We start from the raw sequence: 22,556 nt of genomic DNA, 5'->3' as shown, positions 1-22,556 counted from the left end.
AAGCAGATATATAGAACACTCAGAAAGCACCTGCTATGGTCCAGTTGCTGTGCCAAATGCTAGAGTTACAAATACAAGCAAGTCAAATATACCCTCTTCCCTCAAGGTACACTTCTGTTCAATAGAGGGAAGGAGCATAGAGAGGAGCATTGGACATTCTGAGGGGAGAGTCTTTTGAGAGTCATCTCTTATAGTATAAAACAAAAAGATGGGGGAAATATCATTTCAGCAAAACTAATGAACATGTAAACTAAGCCTAACAGTATAGATAATATAAACTTGCCTGGAGCAGTTTATCATTGCAAAGCAGCAAGAAGGAAAACTTAACTATTTCTCCTTCCAGATAGAGCTTGCTCATGATAATTACTCAGGAATCAAATTGGGGTGGTCAGCAAATACAATATCTTTCTTTTTTCTCAATTTTTAGTACATAGCAATATTTATATGATTCTCTAAATTCTTCATATATGTCATTTGTTAGAGAAAAGCAATATTTCAGTAGATTTGAATGTTATACTTTACCTATTCCTCAGTTGATGAACATTTATTTTTCTTCAATTTAATTTCTCCTATTGAAAATGATATTACCAATATTAAAGTATATATGACATTTATTTTATATCTGTGACCTCCCCAAGGCATAATGTAAATATATGGGATTTTTTAATAAAGATAAAAATTCTGGTCACTCTATAAAATTCAAAATTGATTAAAATAATTAGACCAATTCAGAGCCCTGTGTTATCAGAAACTCTTGAATCCTTGGACTCCATCTCCCAGAATCCTTTTCCTTTCATCCACATAGTGTCCTTGAGTATAGTTTATAAGTTTTGTAACTCTGTCTTTCTTCCTCTCTTCTCCAGTGTGTGCAGTCTAGGTAAGCCTCTCTTTATTGAAGGTTTTTTTTCTTTCCTCTACTTCAAATGATTATTAATAAATCTTATAAAATGTAATACTTGGAGTATTGGATATTAATTTTTACTCTTTTTTAGGATCTTAATAAATATTTATTGATTGATTTCTCATAATTTTAAATCCTACTCTTCTTTCTTTTTTTGGACATTATTTTTGAGAGTTACAAATACCATTTTTCCCATATATTAATATATATAATTTGATCTAATTGTAGCCCTTAAAGAAGAGAGTTTGAATGAAAAAAAAAATTTCCCCTTTTCCCTCTCTTTCTTATTTGCCTTTTCATGTTTCTCTTCATGTTTGTGTTTGGATATCAAACTTCCCACTTAGTTCTTGCATTTTATTTACAAATACTTGGAAATCTTCTATTTTTGTTGAATGCCCATACTTTCCCCTGAAAGTATATAATCAGTTTTGATGGATAGGTGATTCTTGGTTGAAGACCCAGTTCTATTGCCTTTCTGAATATCATGTCCAGGCCTTGCAGTCATTTAGTGTGGAAGATGTCAGGTCTTGTGTAATCCTGATTGGTGCTCCTTAGTATCTGAATTGTCCCTTTTTGGCTTTTTGGCTTCTTGTAGAATTTTCTCCTTAGCTTGAAAGCTTTGGAATTTGGCAATTACATTACTGGGAGTTGTCTTTTGGGGATTTAGTGTAGAGGGTGTTCTATGAACTCTTTCAATGCCTATTTTGGCCCCTTATTCAGGAACATCAGGGCAGTTTTCTTGGATGATTTCTTGTATTGTGATGTCAAGATTTCTGTTTATTTCTGGATTTTCAGGCAGTCCAATGATTCTCAAATTGTCTCTCCTTGCACTGTTTTCCTGATCTGTCACCTTGTCAGTGAGATATTTTATGTTTTCTTTTAATTTGTCAATCTTTTAACTTTGCTTTAATAATTCTTGCTGTTTTGCAAGATCATTGTCTTCCAGTTTCCTGATTCTGACCTTTAAAGACTGGTTTTCCTTTTCAGTTTGGTCTATCCTGCTTTTTGTGGCTTCCAGCTTTTTCTCCAATTGGAAGTTCTTGTCACTTAGACTGTTGTTTTCTCTTTGAATTATTTCCCACTTTTCGTGCCAGAAGGCTTCCATCTTTTTGATAAGCTACAATTTGAATTCTTCCAGAGCTTCTGGACAATTTCCATTTTTTTTTTGGAAAGTTTTGATTTTGCTCTTTTTCCTCTGTAGCCTGGGTTTTCCCACCATAAAAATTTTCCAAGGTCAATGCCTTCCTCCTGTTTTTCTTGGAGTGTGTTTGATGGTCCTGGGCACAATTAGCCATCTCTATGGTGTTTTTTCCTTCCCTTTTTAGTCAGAAATCTGAGTGAGATGGGTAGGTTCTATGTTTATGGAGTTAAGGGGCAAGGTTTTTTCCTGAGGCAAGCTCTCAAATCTCCGCAGCCTCTGCTGTTTGCGAGAGCGCCCATGGTCTGTGCTCCCCAGTGCTCAGGGGTTTCCAGTGTAACTGCTCTCAGGGGTATGTCCCTAGTGGTCTTAGTCAGCTCCCAAAGATACAGAGGTGCCCCTTGCTCACTCTAGAGGTGTCCCTCATTTACTTGCTGATTCTGGCACACACTGGCACTGATTCTGGCTCCATAGGTGGGGTGGGGGAGGGTATATCAGCTCACATTTGAGTGGGAGTTTTTCACCCTCTTATAGTGTAGAAATGCTCAAACCCCATGTACCTTCAATGCTGTGCCCCACTGTTGAGTCTCTCCACTCTTCTGAAATTGGTTTTTATGTTCTTTTGAGGTAGTCTATTTCGTTCAACAACTTTTGCTAGAAGTTTGACAAAGACATTGAAGAGAGCTTCATAAATCTGTGTCATGAAAGGTTTCTTAATTGCTAACCTTTGTTGCCTTTTCTCAGACCATTCAAACATACTGTCAACCATTCATAATACTAATTTAATTAGTTTTGTTGCAGTTTTAAATTATATTGATTTAAGTAGCAACAAAAGAATCAGTTTGTTATTAAAAGAAAAATCACTTATTGATGAGTGAATATAGGGTTAATATTAATTTGCTTTTACAATTACTGTCAATCAATTTAATTTAATGCAAATCAATAAATCCTCAAGCATTGTAAGAATGTCAGGAACTATGGAAAGTAGTAGGAATAAAAGATGGAAAAAAACACCGTCCCTTTCCTCAATAAGGCTTTAGTCTAAGAAGTGGATATATGTGTGTGTGTGTGTGTGTGTGTGTGTGTGTGTGTAACATGGGAATAAAGAAATATGACATAAGGCTAAGCATTAAAGAATCAATAGACAAACTTGAAGGACTCAAAGAAAATGTAGAATTCTTATCCGTTCTTTTTGTGGCAGAATAGAATTAAAAACTAGAGGGGATGTCCACCATTTGGGGAACAGCTAAACAAATAATGATGTATGAATGTGATAGAATAATATGGTGCTGTAAGAAATAATGAAAAAAATGGTTTCAGAAAAAATCTAAGAAGACATATGATCTGACGCAAATCGAAGTGAACATACAGGAGAATACTTTTCACAGTAACAACAATATTGTAACGATGACTATGAAAGACTTAGTAATTCTGATCAATAAAAATGCTGTACCACAATTGCAAAAGAATTGGGATGAAAAATGTTATATATTTTCTGAAAGAGAACTAATTGAGGGTAGATTAATAATCTACTTTTCTGCCCTTTTTTTTTGTAAGTTGGGGCATAGCTAACAGAAATAAACTTTGCATGATTGCTGGGAGCCATCAAAGACCATGCTGTTTGACATGGTCCATGTGGAAACTGAGGACTGCAAAGCAGCTCCAAGGAAGACTGGAAACACCCATTGAAACCTCCTATAAGTGACTTTCATTATTAACATCACCTTATTATTGGAATTGCCATGATTATTATTCTTACTTAGCCCCAGGAAAAATAGATGAGAGCAACATGCTTTCAGAGTTAATACAGATGTCCCACTCTGTCCCCCCCAGGATATTACCAGGAAAGTCTGCTTGCAAAATTAAACCTAAGGATTCTTGTATACCCACTTAGAGAGGACCCTCTTGTCTAGGCATAAAAAGTTCTGGCAAACCTGTACTCTGAATTCCCTAATCTATATCTGGGTTATGTTGATTCTACCCACTGATTGTACCCATAGCATCAATGTTTCCTTGACTATCTCCCTAGACTTCCTGTCTGTTGTTAGGTTCCATGGAAACATGTATGTTGAGAATGAAACTGTGCCAAGTAGATGGGTTATCATAAAGCCAGGCCTCAGCCAAAGTGGAGTAGTTTATCCTGTGAAAGCTGTGCTGCAGGTTGAAAAGAGAGCTGTGTCCCATTCATCATTCTGCCAAAACTGTCCCACCTCCAAGACCCCATCTCTTGTGGGAGACTGGCCCATCCCACAGCACATGATTTCAAATGTGTGCTGCCCATTACATTTCTTGCCTGCTCAAAGATTAGGGAAGGAGTGAAAAGAGGGAAAGATCTGGAACTAAAAATAAAATTAAAAACTAAAAAATTAGTAAGGATGTGATGTTATATTTAAAATAGTTTTGAGCATTAAATAGTTGTAGATAAGAGAGTGGGAGCCATAAACTGTGATAATTAAAATGTTTGGGAGCAAGGGAAATATATATATCAATTATGACTGCTGAACTATGTTTTCTACTGTGTCTTGGGTTTATATAAATATAAGATGGTAGCCAGGGAATATATTCCCAATTTATGAATATGCCCAAGCCAACTGGGTTTTATAGAGAAATTTAATTTATAATACACTGATTAATCAATAGAAAAAGAGAGAAAGTAAGAAAGGAATAAGAATGAAGGGTCTCAAGCCAATAAGGCCTAGACTTCAGTCCTAAGAGATAAATCAGTCAGTTGGTTTTATCACTCACCCAAGATCTCTCTAGGTAAGGCTTCTCATGCCAACCTCAGGCTCCACCTTCAAGAGAGCCTCCTTTCAAGAAATGTTTCCAGAGAATCCTCCTCCTGATTCCTCCTGAGTTCTCCTTCCACAGCCTCCTTCAAGACCTCTCCAGGAGCTCTCCCTCCAGGACCTCTCTCCTCTCAGACCTCCTTCAGAGCAAAAAACCTCCTCTCTTAGTCCCCAGACCCCTCTATCTTTAAGCAAACAATCTAAGTTCCCTCCCCTCAGTTCTCACATCTACCAATCACTGTCGATGTCTCCTCTGTGCCAGTGGTGGCTCTAGCTTAACCCAGGACCGCCCAGAGGTCTGCCCCCTTTGCACATGTCTATTGAAGGTCATATTCTGAAATAATTAAATCTTGATCTTTGCTGCAGCCCTTCCTAAATCCTGTTGCTCTAAGTAGGGTAGAGTGTAGTTTCCAAGACCTGGTTCTGTCATTCCAAGTATCTCTACTGTATCAATTCTAAAATCAATCATGACTCAAAGAACTTCCTGTTCTATGCTTAAGCATAGGTCAAAGCCCTTTCCATTGTTTAGCAAAAGGTTTCTGTCCTAAAGTAGTCTTAAGTAGGGATGAGAAGGACCCTCCCATGCCAAGGAGTTTCACATTCCAATAGAGTTCTTACTATCAGTAGGAAATTTTTTCAAGTATGAAATTTCCCAATGGGGAAACTTCCAACATTCATAAGTCTAAGAAATTTTAAGGTTTACAGTGATCACTTTTATTTTAGGGGTAGGTAAAATGTCAGAGAAAATTTTGGAAGTAGGAGCTCATTGATATAAACATTGAAAGAACAGAAACAGTTTAACAGGTGCAACATTGTTGAAGAGACTGTTTTCCAACCACCAAGGATAATCTACTGCACAAATTTGAGTGGAAAATTTTGGGGTAAGATCATGGAATAGTTAATGATAGATAGGTAGATATCTTTTTTTCCATTGTACATTAGAGGGAATAGTACAAACAAAGATGGAAGAGAACATTGGATTTCGAACAGAAATGACATTAAATGTCAAACTACAAAATATGGATTTACTTTTATTAAATAGGCACTGAAAGAGTTAATCAGGAGAATAACATAAATACTCCTGTTCCATAGGAAGATTATTCTGACAACTGTATTTTTTGGAAAAGAGAGAAAAAGGAGGGTCAAGAAACCAATAAGGAAGCTATTACATTAATCTAAATAAGAGTAATGAAAACCTGAGAGTATTGACAGTATGATTAAAAAGGAGAGAAATGGGAGAAATAGTGTTGAAATTGAACAAGCCTAGTTCATCGATTGGAAATAAAAGGTAAAAGAATAGAAAAACTAAATTATAACAATATTAGAACTGAGGTCACTGGTAGGATCATAGTGTTTTCAACTTAAGTGGGAAATTTGGAAGGAGGTAATTTTTGAGAGAAAATATGATAGACTCAATGTATGAAGAGAATAATGGATAAATCATCTATCAGACTATTATACACATGCCAGCACTCCATTTTGTTTCTCTTTCCTGTTATATGGAAACCTAATTTGTGCTGCTAGGGGTGTAGTAGATAGAGTGGTGTACCTGGAGTTAGGAGGACTCCTTTCACCAAGTCCAAATCTGGTTCTAGACAGAAGTTGTATGACTCTGGACAAATCACTTAAACCTATTTGCTTCTATTATCTCACTTGTAAATGAAGCTAGAGTAGGAAACAGCAAACTGCTCTAGTATCCTTTTCAAGAAAATCTCAAAATGGAGTCATAAATAGTCAGACATGGCTGAAAAAAAAAAAACAAATCAAATTAAACAAAAAAAAAACAAAAATTACCAAAAGGAACAATAAAATTTGAGCTCAAACTTGTTTCAGGTAAATTCAGCTCAATTAAATTTGTTTCAGGAATCAATTATCAAACACTTAATATATTCATAGAATTCTGAATATACATATTTTAAAAATGCTTTGGCTCCAAAAGGCTTATATTCAAGACATCCTAATATGGTCATTTGACCCTCTCCACAATCCAGAAAAAAGAGACTTTCTTTCTTCCGGTGTAGGTATACATCCCTGATGAGTTCACCACTCATTCCTAAACATCCTGAGATATTTCTAATTAACCAGTAGCCATTGAGGAGGTGGACTTAGAGACCTCAACTCTTCCCTTCTTACTTCTTCACATGAAGAGTGTGTCTTTTCTAGAAGTTACCAGTATATTCTGCCATTTTGCCAGGCCACTGTATTTTAAGGGAGTTCAAGATAGCTTCTCCTTTAATCAAGGTTCAACCTTGGCAGTTTAGTCATATCTTTAATTCTTTTTTTTTCCTTAAGAAAGGCAAGAGATTTCAACCCATTTTCATAGCCTGGAGGAGAGACTGGGCATACCCTCAGTTTAGAACCAGACTGACCTGAGCGAGTGGTTAAGGAGAAAATTATTTCACAAAAATATCAGAATTCAATATCAATTTTCCACAATACATAGTTATGGGAGTCATCTACCTAGAAGCTATAATTGAACCAAAGGAGGAGATGTGGTTATCAAAAATGAGAAAAAGATAGAAGAGATCTCAGAACTGAATGAACTTCCACACTTTGACTAAGAAGGAATAATAAAGCATAAAGGGGAGAAGTGAGACATTGTGGTATCCCAGAAGTCAAGCAGGGAAAAAATATACAGAATAATGTATAAAATCATATAAATGGATAAAACAATGTTAAAAAAAACTGCAGAGAAGGTCAAGGAATGACCAAATTTCATTAGAGTTAGTGGTTAAATTGGCATTCATGTGTAATTTTGGAAAGAAGTACTAGTAAAAATGGAAACAAGATTCAAAGGGATTCAAAAGTGAGTCAGAGATACAGCTGTGGATATAATGAGCAAAGATAATATATTTAAGAATTTGACTGTAAAAAGTACTTGTTGAGGTATCAGATAAGTACATATGAGAATTCCAGCATCACAAGATAGTCCCTAAAAGATGGAGAATGTGTGGTAATATTTGTAGGAAAGGGTGAATGAACAAAATGAACAGAAAAAGATGTAGAATGAGAGAAAAAAAGAGAAAATTAATAGAAAAAAGTCCTGGAAAATATGGGCATGGATTGCAATTAAACAGTATAATAAAAAAGATTATTGAATTTAGAGTCAGAAAGGCCTGAGTTTAAAGTCTATTTCAGAGTATCTACAAGTCCTTAGATTCTCTCTGCCTCATTTTCTTCAGCTTTATGATGGGGTTAACAGCAGTCTTTAAGATTTGTTATAAGGGCCATAGGAGATAGAGCTAACCTATGTAAAACTCTTTGCAAATTTTAAAAAGTGCTATATAAATGTGTATGATAATTTTAGCATTGTGACTTGAAAATCTAAATTAATTGGTCGCCAGGGACAATCCCAAAATATAAAATACCCAAGTCAGCTGGAAATTATGGTGATTTTAATTAATATAGAGAGAAGGAATTAAGGAGAAGAGAGAGAAAGAGGAAAGAGTTCATTTAAACTGCTCTGGCTCAGGCTGAGCCAGGGAGTAGTTAATGGCCTAGGCCAAAGTGGCCTCCCTGAGCCCAAGGGAAAGGGAGTCAGTTTTATTGCTCACCAGGAGACCATCTCAAGGAAACTGTCTGAGGGAGATCCTCTAGGCTCAGTTCCTCCTCTGAACTGAACTCCTCACCTGAATTGCTCTGGCCTGCTCATATAGACCTCCTTTTAAAGATCTTTTCCCTTGTGTCACCTCCCCTGAATTTTCACATCTACCAAAATCACAGCAGACATTTTTCTCCAGGACTTCCCATTCTTTAATTCTCACCTTCTTTGATTAGATTTTCTCCAGGACTGTCCACTCTTTAGTTCTCACCTTCTCTGGTTAGATTATATCTTTTGAGCTACTTCACATTTCTTTGTTAAATTCACCTTTTGTTAGTTACTTGACCTTTCTGTGATTAATTTAACCTTTATAGGTACTTAACACCCTTTTGTATTAAGATCTAAAAATAGACTTAGCTTAATGTTTTAGCTTCACTATAAGGTGAGAACAAAGTACCTTCATTGTTCAATTAGGAGATTACAACTTTATCTTCCTCCAAATTACTGTCTGAGTAGGGTGGAGTAATTTAAAATTCACAAATGCTAAGTACTTCTGTTGGTGGTGGTACTGTTAACTGTTACTATTATTATTATTATTATTCCATTGATATTTCTTTTCAGGGATAGAATCTAGAATCTTATTTACTTTCCTTTTGCTATTACACTATCATTTAAAATCCAATTAAAGTGACAACAATACAGGTCAAAAGGATTATAATTATTATTTGGTACTCATTTATTACTAATTCATTAACCATTAAACTGGACAATTATAGTACTTGTAAACTCATATTTTATATCATAGATAGTTATAAAAGGTTAACCACGGAAGGAAAAGGTGGGTCAATAGGGTACACATGGATAGAATAGCTCAATTTATGCCTAGAGTTTCTGAGAAACCATCCCTAATGATAACAAATTTAGCAGAGTGTTCTTTGATAAAGTGATTTTCCAGTGTTTAGTGAATATTTGTTATCATCTTTTGTATTCAAAAAAATAGCAGGAGAATGATATTTTCTGATCATTAATAATTGAATTCAAAGTCAGGATATTGTCTCAAGCTATAGCTAAATGTTATTGTTATTATCAAATTCCTTCAGGTAAAAAAAAAAAAGTACAGCTAAAATTTAGAAAGACCATGGCAAAGAATACTATTATTTTATAAACGGTTTCACATATGAGATTCTATAATATTACCATGCATAATTAGACTTATTATAGTGTTAATTGGTTAAAGTTATTATCTTGGATTTATTTGAAAAAAAATATTTCTCAAAGAAGGCCAAACGCGGATCCCAAAGATGACTCCTCTAGTTTCCTCCTGTATCAAACTAATTTTGCACATCCCACCCTTATATTATTGCTCTCTTCCATAGGGGAAGAAATGGGAATTTACTCCACTGACCTTTATAGATTTCTAGGTGAGTGAAAATATTTGTCATTTAAAACCAGAGAGAAAGAAGAGGAAATCTAACCCAATTGCCTAATTTTATAAGTTATGAAATGGAGGCACAGGATGACTTGCCTAAGGTCAAATAGGTAGAAAATGGACAAATGTGATTCTTTTGACCTCAAAAATTCCAGTCTTCTGACTCCCCAGAGTACATCTTTCAATAGTGGATCTGTCTTCACCACCATAACTCAATAATTTGATTGATAGCTGTGATAATTAAAATGTATGAGAGCAAGGGAAATATATATAAATTATGACCACTGAAATATGTTTTCTACTGTGTCTTGGCTTTATATAAATATAAGATGGTCGCCAGGGAATATATTCCCAATTTATGAATATGCCCAAGCCAACTGGGTTTCATAGAGAAATTTAAATTATAATACACTGATTAATCAATAGAAAAAGAGAAAAAGTAAGAAAGGAATAAGAATGAATAAATCAGTCAGTTGGTTTTATCACTCACCCAAGATCTCTCTAGGTAAGGCTTCTCATGCCAACCTCAGGCTCCACCTTCAAGAGAGCCTCCTTTCAAGAAATGTTTCCAGAGAATTCTCCTCCTTCAGAGCCAGCCTTCTCTCCTGGTCCTCCCACAGAGCAACCTCCTCAGTACTCCTTCAGAGCCACCTCACTCAGACCAAAAACCTCCTTCTTCTCTCCTCAGACCCCACTATCTTTAAGGAAACCATTTAAGTCCCCTCCCCTCAGTTCTCACATCTACAAATCACTGTCGATGTCTCCCCTGTGCCAATGGTGGCTCTAGCTTAACCCAGGACCGCCCAGAGGTCTGTTTCCTTTGCACATATCTGTTGAAGGTCATATTCTCAAATAATTAAATCTTGATCCTTTTCTGCAGCCCTTCCTAAATCCTGTTAGACTGAGTAGGGTGGAGATTGTAAGTTCCAAGACCTGGTTCTGTCATTCCAAGTATCTCTATTGTATCAATTCTAAAATCAATCATGACTCAAAGAACTTCCTGTTCTATGCTTAAGCATAGGTCAAAGCCCTTTCCATTGTTTAGCAAAAGGTTTCTGTCCTAAAGTAGTCTTAAGTAGGGATGAGAAGGATCCTCCCATGCCAAGGGGTTTCACATTCCAATAGAGTCCTTACTATCAGTAGGAAATTTTTTCCAAGTATGAAATTTCCCAATGGTGAAATTTCCAACATTCATAAGTCTAAGAAATTTTAAGGTTTACATAGCACAGACTCCTTAATCCATATGATTTTCTATTAGGTGTGGCAAGTTACTTGTTAGACACTAATATTTTGAAGAGATTAAACATTGTAATCCTGAGAGTGCTTGGAAAATGGAAATGAACATAGATTAGATTAGGAGAAAGGAAATTCAAATTCAGAAGGTGATACGCAAGTCCAAGATGGAATGAACAAAGTGAATTAGAGGGATAATTTCAAGAGGTGCATAAGTCACAGGCAACCAAAACCTGTGGTGATTTTGTTGCTGTAGTTGGTTTTTAGAAACCTACATTGGCCAATGTGCCCTTATTTCTCTTGAAGCCAAACTTGCTTAAATTGCTTTAAAAAAGGGACCTGAGCATTCCCTGGTTTTACATAGGAGGATATTGAGGCACAGATAGTTTAAGTGATAATATAAAATCATATACAGGTAGTAAATAGGAAAGCCAGGATTCCAATCTATAATCAATGACATGAAATGCATTGTTTATTCCACTGTACCATAATGCCTATCATTTAACATCTGAGTGTTTATTTCTCCATCTCCAAAAATGAGAATAGTTTATTAATTATTTCATTAGATATTAAATTTCTTTGGATTTCTTCTTTTTTTTCCCCTATGTGTATCTTAAGGATTGCACTACAGTGTAAAGGGCACAGTGTCACTGACCTTTCATGATAGTGTATAAAAACCATGATTACATAAGAGCCAGGGTAGAATTTATCAAGAGAAGTCATTCTAGAATTACTTCATTTCATTTTTTGATAGCATCAATAGGCTTTTCACAGTCTGGTTCCTTCTTAGATTTCTGATCTTCTTACACATTAGTCCTTTCCACAAACTTTATGACCCAATCATGTTTGGTATTCTTTAATACATAATGCTCCATTTTGTGTAATTAGAAATCTTGAACCCTGCATCCTTACGTATTGTACATACAAGTTTGCTGTAACCCCACCTTTTAACTTTTCTTCCCATGCTCTCTTCCTGGCTCCTGGCTCTCTTCCCACTTTTGGTGGTCAGGGCAACTCTCTCTTTGTTAATGCTATTATTTTCCTTTTTCTTCAAGTTATTAATTAATTCATTCTTATAAGAATAAAATATTTCCTTCAAGACTCAGCTTAAACACCACCTTTTCCAGGAAATATTTCCTGATTCAGAAGGCTAGTGCCTTCTCTTCAAAGGCCAACTCCATCTATGATGCCAGTGTTTTGTATCTAGTTATCCACATTCTCTGTCCTCCATTAGACTACAAAGTTCCTGAGGGCAAGGACTTTTTATTTTTCTTTGTATCCTCAATACTTAGCACAGTGGTTGGGGCATACTTAATAAATTCTTGTTATAATTGAATGTCAGATTCAGTTAATGCTTTAAACGAGACCATCAAAACATTCCTTGATTTCATCAAAGCATTTCATTCATTCATTTTTGCATTTTATTGAGCTTTTGGTTTTGACATCTGCCATATAGACTGATCTTGCAGCAATAGTAAATGATCCCACAGGGGCAAGAAGTAAAGGGATATGTCTATTTTAGAGGGTACATCAATAGATGATAATGCACAAAGACAATCGTCATTCTCAGCTTCTGAGAGACTACTACTACTTTGAAGAGAGGTTCTAGGAGGAGAATAGACAATCATATATCTGGGCACTAAATCCCACTATGGAAGAGAAAACAATTGTGTACCTGCAAAGGCAAGGCTCAGAGCATATGGAATAGAGTTAAGATTAGGCCATTTAGACCAGGGTTAGAGAGCACTTCATTTGATAACTGACTTTTTCCATACAAAATTACATTCCTGGGATTTTAGATGTTGGAAAGGGGACAAGAAAGGGAGGTAGAATAAAAATAAAACTTCTTGTGAAAATATATATGAGTTCAGAGTTTTTACATTTTTGATAGTTATTATAATTGTGATTTTGAAGGGGCTTTACAAGTGTATATCACTAAAGTAGATGAACAGATGAAGTTGACTGTGCAACAAAGATTAAGTATTGTAAAAAAATTGAAATTATTGAGAGGATATATACCTTAATTTTAAATTAATTTATTAGTTGTCCAGTCAAGACATCCTAAACTGATCAGTTGCCTAACTGATCAAAACCTATTTTATACAGGTGAATCAGCTTTCGAAAGAAATTATATCTCTGTCAACAGTTACACTAATAAAATACATAATGTTATTAATAAACTGAATATGTGATTATTAAGAGTAGAAAATAAATAATTGAAAACATGCACCAAATAAGAAATTTTGAAAAATTGGAAATATTTGTGAAAATAATGGAGTTGAAAATTGAAAAGATTAACATAGTAAGTATACTATTAGTTACCTTGATTAAAAAGGAGGAAATAAAATTATACCTATTTTAAAATCACAGGAAAAAGCATAGGAAAATGAATTAAAAATAATAAACTGCAATAAACTAAGATTATGTGCCACTAAAACAAAGGACTCAAAGGAAATAATGAATGCTTACACAAATGTAAATTATCCACACCAGAAATATAAACCTGAAGCTGAAGTAGTCCCAAAAGGGGAGGATAGTAAAATTGAAGTAGATAAAGCAAATAAATAATCCCTGACAGCATTTTTTAGGGAACAGACCTGGCTTCCTTCCCCCAAGGAGGTCAGGCTGCTTATGCAGGCAGCAGACCAGGCTCTACTTAGCTTGGGGATAAGAATTAGGAAGGGCAGGAAACAAAGGAATTTCAAGAATATCAAAGAGGTTGGGATGGAATGAAAGATAACATATGGCTAACTAGGGCTAGGTGACTAAGTACATGTGAAAATAAACAACCCATAAATCACAACCCCCAAATAAATCTGAGGATTGTCTCCTCAGATCACTGACCTCACAATCCTGTCAGTGATAAGGTTTGTTTGACTATCAGATTGTCAGATAAGAATGTATATATGAAAGGAAATAACTTAGTATCTTGTAACCTATATAAACTGTTTCCTAATGTTAGTCTAAGGCAGCTTCCACTAGGGAAGTCTGTCCCAGCTGGTAGATTCTTTATTTGTTCTTTTATTAATAAATCACGGTTCGAATAATTGAATTTTGGGGTGTTTGGATTCACTTTATGAAGTGCCCCACTTCAAAGCAATCCTGAGAAAGCAAAGCTAAGAAAAAGAAATCAATCCATTAATGAACTTTTAAAGAAATGGTTGAGATGTAGGGAGGTAGGGTAACCAAGAGGGTTTAAAAGTGAATTACATGAAATATTTAAATAACAATATTTGGGCTATAAAATTATTTTAAATTAGAAACAAAAAATTGTACCAAATTCATTCTATAAGAAAAACATGTGATACCCAAAGTAGGAGGAGAAGCATAGGAATAAACATACAGAGTAATTTCCCATAAATATTGATGCAAAAATGTTAGATAAAATAATTCACTATTAATAAGTCACATGAATTCCATCAAAAAAGAATTATTCGTCATTGAAAAATAATCATCAAAACAAATGTTGTAGCTAACAAATATGACAAAAAATATATTTCTTCAGTCTCAGAAAATATCTTTGACAAAATAAATTATACATTTTAAAAGCATATATATATATATTTTTTAAAGTGACATTATTTTAATTGAGAAACTCAATATTTTCTCAGGAGTAGAAAGGGGAGAAACAAGAATGCTCCCTCTCTCCACAATAATTGATATTGTTCTAAAATTTCCAATTTTATCAATAAACCTGAAGACTAACATGAACATACAATCTATAGAATCAGAAAAGAAAAACTGAAATTAGTAATAACATCAGCAAAGTAACAAGTTATAAACTAAATTGACATAAATGATCAGCACTTTTATGGTAGTATTGTCAAAAATCAGGAAGAAGTAATAATCAGATAAATTCAATTATTTTAACTATTGGATGCATAAAATATATATTTTTTAAATTTAAACCCTTACCTTCTGTCTAAGAATCAATACTATGTATTGGTTCCAAGGCAGAAGAGTGGTAAGGACTAAGCAATGGGGGTTAAGTGACTTGCACAGGGTCACTCAGCTAGGAAGTATCTGAGGACAAATTTGAACCCAGGACCTCCCTTCTATAGGCCTGGCTCTCAATTCACTGAGCTACCCATCTGCCCCCTTCATAAAATATTTTTATCTTAAACAACCAAGAATTACAGAAACATTCAATTCATATAAGTGAAACTTGGAAGCACTCTTTACAGAAATAAAGATAGTACTGGATAAATAAGTAAAGGAATATTTACTGTTCATGGCTAAGTTAAACAATTTTTTTTATATGTGTTGATACTTTCTACATTAATTTATAGATTTAATGTCATACTAATCAGATTATGGAGGGGATACTTAATAGCACTAGACAAACTCATTTTAAATTTTTTTGGAGAACAAAGCTCTAAAATCTCAAGGAAAATAATGGGGAAAGTGCAAATGAAGTGCATGTTTAATCTAGCAATAGTCATCAAAACTCTTTGGTACAAGTTAAGAAATACAGGCACTATGATGATGATAATAAATATTTAAAGAACATTTATGAAACTAATACTATAGAACATTTGTATATTCCAGGCACTATGCTAGGTGCTGTATAAATATCTCATTTTATCTTCAACAACTCTGAGAAATAGGTGCTATTATTATTCCCTTTTTATACTTGAAGAAACTGTGACAAATAGAGGTTAAGTGATTTGCCCAGGATTATAAGACTAGTTAGTGTCTGACACTGGATTTGTACTTGTCTTCCCATCTCTAAGATTGACACTCTATCCCTTGTGCCACGAAGATGCCCACTTAAATGGAATGTATTTGTAAAGCAAGAAATCAAAGCAAAAGAAAGTAGTAGCCCAGTTCTGATAAAACCTAAAAACATAAAATTACTTGGAGAAGAATTCCTTTTGAAAAATTGATGGGAAAATTAGAAAACTATAGGGCAGGAATCAGTTTTGTCCAGCATATTACACCATATACTATAGCAACAAGGGGGAAACTCAATAACCAAACAACAGATTGAGGGATACATAAAGTAGACAATTTTGCTACATAAAATATTATAAAATAAATATAAATGAATAAATATAAATAAATATCAAAATAAAATATAAAATATAAAATAAATAAAAATAAAAACAATAAAATTAATAAAAATTAGAAGTAGTAAGTTGGCAGAAAAAGGTTTACAAAATATCACTGAGAAAAAATGATATTTCAAACATTCAGGGAATTGGCACAACAATATAGGTATCAAACCTCAGTTAATCAATAAAAAATTGATTACATACCCACTATATAATGAACACTTTGTTAAGCACCAGGGCTATACAAAGAGGTGAAAAACAGTCCCTGCACTCATAGAGCTTACAGTCTAAGGGAGACAATATGTAAAAAAATACATACAAAGCAAAATATAGGCATATGAATTGTAAGTTCTAAATGGACACACAAAAATATGCTTAAAATAAATAAAGAGGAATGCAAATTAAGCAACTCTAAGATCTGACCTCTTATCATGTAAATTCAAAAGAATGATAAAAGCTGAGAAGAGTCAGTGTTGCTGTGGTAGGACAAGTTTATTAATTCACTGCTTGTAGATATGTGAACTCATTCAACTCTTCCAGTTTTGATTTTGGAACTATGTAAGAAAAGTGACTTAACAGATTGACTTTGACTTGAAATTCCATTAATAGTCACAGACCTCAACACAAATATACTATGTGCCAAAATATTCTTAGTAGCAGTTTTTTTGATAGTGTGACAGAGGCTAGCACTAAAGAAAAAGTGCCCAACTGAAGAGTGTATGAAATTGATCACCTCGATGTGGGAGGGGCCACAGGAGTTAGGAATCCTGAGGAGAGAAGACTGGCTGGTAGAGGAAGGTCTCTCCCAGTCTTGAGAAGCCAAAGACAGAAGTTGGAAAAGGCCTTTCTCCTGAGGGTTACCCACTTTTTCCTGCTGGTGAATGGAAATTCTTACCCCCCAATATTTCCCAATGGAAAGGACTTTCTGAAGAGAAACCTGAGTAGAATTTATCTCAGCTCCTGTTGCCCAGGGGTGAGTCAACCTGACTTTCTCTCAGGGGACTCAGGCTGCCAAGACCTGAGTTCCCCCCACCCTCGAGGAGGGAGGAAAAGGGTTTAGATAGAGACAGGGACCCCCTTTCCCCACTTTCCTTTTCCCATTCTTCCCTGCCTGTTATTATTTTTGTGTTACCTGATTGAGTTGAGATTAAAAGTTATCTGTTCCCCAAGCAGAGTGTGAGTGAACAGATCAAGGGGAACCTTTTGATCTTGAGTAGTGGAGGTGGAACAAGAGGGACAAGAGTGAATTGGGGAGAGAAGCTTTAGCTAAGGAGGGAAGGCAGAAGGGGGAAAATCTTCAAACATCCTCTCCTCTCTCTGAGCCAACCTTAACATCAGCTGTCTCCCCTGCACCCCACTTTGTGAAGGGGGGTTCTCCTCTCTTTCCCTCTCTCCATACTGAAAGTCTTAATACATTTTATAATACAGTAGTAAAGAACTAGAAAGAAAATGAATTCTTTTTGATGACTGAGAAAACTGTGATATAATAATAAAATAATGTTTTTGTTTTGTTTTGTTTTATTTTTTTGCAATAAACTACCAGGAATTCAGAGAAACAATGGAGAATTTAAATGAAATCAAGAAGAATAAAATAAGCAGAACTAAGAGAACACGAAATAGCAACTAAAAGTATGTAAATGGAAAGCATTTAAAGGAGGTTGAACTCTGAATAATGGACAACCAGTGAAGGTTCCAGAAAACAATTAATGAAACATATATGCTTTCCCTTGACAGAAAGGTAGAATCTGCTCAGAAAGTTATTTTATACTGTGTCTGATGTGGTCACTGAATCAGATGATTTTACTTTGTCTAAAGAGATGGTCCAGTCTGAGAAAAGGATGGGGCTATTAGTAGTCAAATTAATTTAATACAAAAATGAAAAATCATCTATATAATGTTAATAATAAAAAATGGAAAGAGAAAATTCCATGCTTTTGGTTATTTCTCTTTGTCATAATTTCTGATTATGTGGAAACTTTACCAGTTTTAACTTACCACATATATACCCCCATATAATCCTCTAAAATTATTTTATTAAAATGTGACGACATTAAAGGGTATTCTAAGGCAAATAAAATAGTTTGGCATAGTGGATAGAGTAGGAAACTGTTCAAATTCCACCTCTAATATTTACTACTTACGTGATCTGGAGCAAATCATTAGTCTGTAAGAAACTGATTAGGATTTATTTGCCTAATCAGCAACTTGTTTTAATCTAGATTGGTAGAGAAAGACTCCATACTAGGACTTCTTCATGAAGACGCAATCACATAATATATTTAAAACCAGTGGAACTGCTTATCAACTATGGGAGAGGGGAGAGAGACCACATGAATCATATAACTTTGGAAAACTTATGTGTAGATTTGTTACTGGAATAAAATAAAGAAAAATAAAAAAAAAGATGTGATCAGTACTTTTACATAGAGTATTATTAGACCTTATTTTTTATCTTTGTTTTGGCTCTCTAGAGTTGGGGGAATTCTTTTATGTTTTTCTCTCCTGCTGGGCACTTTAATTCCTCATTAGAGAAATTCAGGAATAGGTTAGTAGGTGAAAATAGAGAATATGTTGTAGAAACAGCTTTTGGCAGATAATGAAACCTTTGCTTAAAGTCTTGTATAAAATCTTGCTCATAAACAAAACATTTTAGTTACCAGCCCCCAAAAACCTCTCAGAATCAGTGTGCTTGCATGCAATTAAAGATAGAGTCAAGACTGATGAAATCATGCATGAGCCCAGAGGGACTTCATGTTCCGCCTTTGCTTACTTTCAACATCTGGCATGGCTGGCAAGATCCCTACCTTTCCTCTCTTTGAACAGAATATGACAGAGTTAGGGGTTATTATGTTTATTTATTGACTAATTCCTAAGACACATTGTCCACTCTAAACCTTTTGATAAAACAGTTATTTTTTTGTTATTAATTGGCAGAACTTCTATAATATTTTTGAATAGTGTTCAAAGAAGCATGAAATCATTTAGCCCTCAAGTGAAGGATTAAAATGTTTTGGAAGTAACTTCTGTCATTAGATTTTTTTTTTCATTTGATTAGAGAACCACCAGGTGCCAAAACCAAAAACCACAGGAAAAACAAATACCATAAGTTTTAGTCAATACAATACCAAAATCCCCAGGTCGTGCTTATTGACAAATATTTAGTCACACTCAACATTTATACGATATGGATGAGATATCCATATGGCCAACTAATTTTTACTGGATTGTTTGAATTAATTGTATATTTAGTTCTGTTAAATATATAAACTAATGAAATTTTTGCCACTAATATAGATCAGACAGTCACAAAGACTTTTTTAAACATTTAGTATTTCTCCCCTACTTTGCTAAGGACTGAGAGTACACAGAAATACAAAAACATTCTTTGGCTTCAAGGAGTGCACATTTCAATCAGCAAATATGGGTAAGACTGAAGCAATTTTACATGATTATTTATGAAAAGTAGTGTAAAAGTAGATTGAGGACCAATCTCGGGGTCAGGAGAATCTGAATTCAACTTTTGCTTCTGATGAATACTATTGCCTAGGAGCCAAATTCAGCTAGCCACCTCTTTTTGTACAGCCTAGGGACCAAGAATGTCTTAAAAAATAAATTTATAATATTGTATTGTAATTAGTACAATACATACAATATACTTTTAGTACTTCCTAAAGCTTCCCAGGAAGTTTTCTAAGAATAAATAGCATGAGTTAAGGAGTTGCATAGCTTGAGGAGGTAGAATTTAGTTTCTTTTGTGGATATTCCATATATTTAGGAACTCATAGGTTGAGATAAAAATGTAAAGCTTTAAGTTTAGATAAAATAATATTTATTTAATACAATGAAATTTAATTAAAATATGAAACCACTATTATAAGAAAATACCCATTTAAGGGCACTGTATTGAATAAAACAGGAACAATTGAATTGAAAAATCACTGTCAAGAATCTGTGATTTTATTGTTTGGGAACTTCCTCCATTTCTGTATATTCTAAACAATCAAATTGTCTTCTAGAGAGTTAGAGAACTTAAGACTCAGGGAAGATAAGCCTATTGTCACAGAGCTAGTTAATTGTTATAGATAAAGCATAAATCAGGTCTTCTTGACACCAAATACCATGCTGAGAAGATGATAGATAATCAGAGGAAACTGATGTCCAGAGATGTTAAGTGAATTGCCAAAATTGCAGAGGTAGTAAGTGACAGAAAAATAGAATTTGAATTCTGGTCCTCTAAATATATAACCAGTGCTCTTATTTTATGCATGCAAAAAATTAAGATAAAGGAGGCAGGTAAAAACATACTATTTTTTGTCCACATAAAGCCAAACTCCTTGTTTGACTGATTAAAAAATCAAAACAAATATAACACCTACAACTAATGTTACTATTTGTTTTGATTCTAATTAAACTCAACTTTGCAAATAAGAAATTATGCACCTAATCCTCACAATTCCCTTTGCTCAAAGTTAATGCTGAAACATATTTGGTTGATGATATTGTTTTGTTTTTTTTCCAATCGTTTCTAATCTATAATGCAACAGAAAATAGGATTTCTCTTTGAAACACAGCCAATCCACATCTCACAAGAAGATAAACCCTGATATTGACCATGATTGTCTGAAATATATTTCCTGGCCCGATATATTTCACATCTGTGCACAAATCTACATTTTAAATGTCTTACTGTTCAAATAATATCTTGATGACTTTTCCTGGCCAGCAAAGAATATTTGTCAACTCTTGTTCATTCTAAAATGTCTGCATTTAACTATCTTCATGAATCAAATCATGTGTTATTCCTTACTTTCAAAAGGACAATATAGATACATATATACAAACATAAGTATGTGTGTGTGTGTATGTGTGTGAGGGAGAGGAGAGAGAGGAAGAGGGAGGGAGAGAGAGTGAGGGAGAGAGAGAGAGAAAGAGAGGGGGAAGAGGGAGAGGGAGAGAGACAGACAGAGAGACAGAGAGAGGGAGAGAGAGAGGGAAAGGGAGGGAGAGAGAGGGGGAGGGAGAGAGAAAGAGAGAGAGAGAGAAACAGAGGGGGGGGAGGAAGGGGAGAAAGAGGGAGAGAGAGAGGGAGAGGGAGTGAGGGAGAGAAAGAGAGAGACTCCCATCATTAGGAGTGATTCATCTGATACTTAGATTGCATGGTTTCCAGATTAGCTTTTGGTTTATGTCTGATGAGTTCTTACTGGAGTTTATATTTTTTAATGTGACTTTTGATTGACAAATGCACACAAACACAAACATACATACAACATTTTTTTTGTTTTACTTTCAATTCCAAAGACCCTCCCTCTCTTTCACCTCTCCCTCCTCCATTGAAAAGTTAAAAAATACAACATGCATCACACTTACAAGGTCATGCATTTCTATAGATCAATTGTACTGAAATTTTGCATGACTCTCTCTCCACCCCAACCACACACACACACACACACACACACACACACAAACATACTACTCCTCAGAGAATAATGATCAGAATTAGCCTGATTTACAAATGAGTACCTCAATCTGGATTGGGAACTAGTAGCTCTCCTCATCTCTGAGTCAAGTTATATGTCTAGGTTATTATTGACTTTAATTATCACTCCCACAAACTGTCATATTCTTTCTTTGCACTTGAGAAGCACTCCCAAAAATGTGTGAAATTCTTCCCTGACATTGAACCTCCCCCCCAACAAAATAAGAACTGAATCACTTTCAATTTGATCTTGCAACCCAAGCATCTACTGATTAGTATAAACAAGGAGAAAATTTATTTCTAATCAGAAATGAGCTTGCAGAAAGTGAGACTAGAGGCATCTATTTGTGTGCTCCCTGCAAACAACCATCCAGAAACCTTCAACTATGCTTCATTTTTTACTGACAAAATACTTCATTTTCCTCGATTGAAGTCAGTCTTTTTTTAAATTTGATTCTAAGTTTTTTAAAATAATGACCACCTTTTGTTTTCATGTTGTAGTTTATAGGCATGAAATCTAAACTTTAATTATTTCTTAAAATACTGCTTAAAGTTACAACCTTTAATTTTCATTTATGTACCTATCTCATTATGTTTTTCTTTCTTCTCAAGCTTAAAGTCAAATTCAGAGAAAGTCTTCAATTTATTTCCTCTTCCCCAGGCCCAACCTACATAAGCCCAATTTCTCTACTCCTTAAGCTAAGGTTTAGCTGCACACCACCTAAGGACATGTTCTATTCAGTCCCAAATCAGTTTATAATGATTCAGTTTTCAATATCACCTCAGGATTTTAGCAACAACTTGGTTTCCATACTCAGACCACTGTGAATTCCCTCAGTAGTTCAATACTCTGATTTCTAGCCCCAGGAGAAAAGCACAATTCCTTTTAAAAGACCAAGAACCAAAGGAGAGGAAGTCTGGCACATTTCCCTAGTGAGCCCAAGAGGTTCTAAGAGACTTCTACCTCTAACTGTATATGGGCTAATATGTAAGGCTCA

Source organism: Monodelphis domestica, chromosome 5 (genome assembly GCF_027887165.1).
Source record: "Monodelphis domestica isolate mMonDom1 chromosome 5, mMonDom1.pri, whole genome shotgun sequence".
Lineage (NCBI taxonomy): Eukaryota > Metazoa > Chordata > Mammalia > Didelphimorphia > Didelphidae > Monodelphis > Monodelphis domestica.
Note: the sequence above shows the minus strand (reverse complement) of the source record.